This window comes from Pteropus alecto, unplaced genomic scaffold (genome assembly GCF_000325575.1).
Source record: "Pteropus alecto unplaced genomic scaffold, ASM32557v1 scaffold72, whole genome shotgun sequence".
Classification (NCBI taxonomy): Eukaryota; Metazoa; Chordata; class Mammalia; order Chiroptera; family Pteropodidae; genus Pteropus; species Pteropus alecto.
Window position 1 is genome coordinate 12101509 of NW_006436811.1, and position 1544 is coordinate 12103052.

The window sequence follows — 1544 nt, forward strand, 5'->3', positions numbered from 1 at the left end:
TCCTTAACCAGCTCATCTAAGAGAGGAGGACATTGAAATGTAAGAGGCTGAGGGACTCGCTCAGTGCCTGCTAGCGAGCGAATGGCAGAACCACAGTTAGAACTCAGACAATTCCGACCCTGTGTTTACGTGTTATGAAGCACCAGCCTAGATGTGAGACCTGGATTCAAGTTCTGGCTGTACTGCTACTTACTGTGTGTCCTTGCAACTTTCTAATCCTGCAGTATGGCAATAAATAATCATACTCTGCTTGCCTCTCAGTTGACTGTAAGGGTTTTACTACACGCCAAAGTATTTTGCCAAGAGCTATAGAGCTGAAAGATTATGTTGTATTTGTTTGCTTAATTTAAAAGTATTACCATTTGATACTATCTGTTTGATAAAACTCAACTCTGTAAACAATAAAATAATGGAGATGAAACCTGTTTTCTCATTTTCTTTTGTCATTAACTTTGGAGTCTGGTACTAGTGCTTGTCACATACTATGTATAGTAGAGCTCACTAAATACACGTTGACTTACTGAGAGCAAGATTTGTGAAATTCTAATGTACTTGTGACATCAGAGCTTTCTTTAACAAAATCTTGCTTTCAGAGAATATGTGTAAATGGACCATAATTCATAGTTAATTTTGCTCATTAATATTTTTCACACAAAAGATAGTAGTGACTTCCATTTTTAATGATTGGGGAGATAAATAATTTCTTGCTTGCCAGGAAATATTCTTTCTAACCAAGTCACAAAATTTGCCTTGATTTCAGGTGCAGACTGAAATCATTGTAACTTTATCAGGCTATCACCACATTCATTATTAATATCCACTCTATCTTTGTACACTCATTAGACATTTATTTAAAAGGCATGGAACAATTGTCCTTTTGAGACACATACATAGACGACATTCACCATATCACTCTTTTTGCAGATTTAGCAAAAACATGCTTTAGAACTATGAATGTTATGATACAATTTTTTTTTACTTAGTAGAAATTTTATCCATTTTAAACTGTACAATTCAGTGGCATTTAGTACATTCACAGTGTGAGGCCACTGTTACTTCTATGTAGTCACAAAACATTTTGATCTGTGCCCATCAAGCTGTCACCCCTCAATCCTCCCGCCCCCACCTCCTGCCCAGCACGACCACCAATTTCCTTTGTGTCTCTATGGATTTACCTGGATGATCCGATTTTATAGGCTTTTACTGTGCTGTCTGGCGGTATCTCCTTTAGCTTTAAATTGGTTCTAAGGAAGGCAGTCAGTTTGTACTTTCATTTCCAAGTTACAAAAATAGAAATAGAATTAAAGACAAGTTAATTGACTTGCAACTGGCCAGTCAGACAGACATTGGTCGGCTGTGCCAGAACTATAATTGACCATGACAGATTACATGTGTACTCAGAAAGGAGAAAACTGCAGGTTAGCATCTGTCACTTCATGTATACTGTCCAATCTCAGAATTGTGCTGTTGAGTTTCTCAGCTTAAATAGGATGGGCAACAATATTCATTCATTCATTCATTCATTCAACCAAGAATGAGCATCA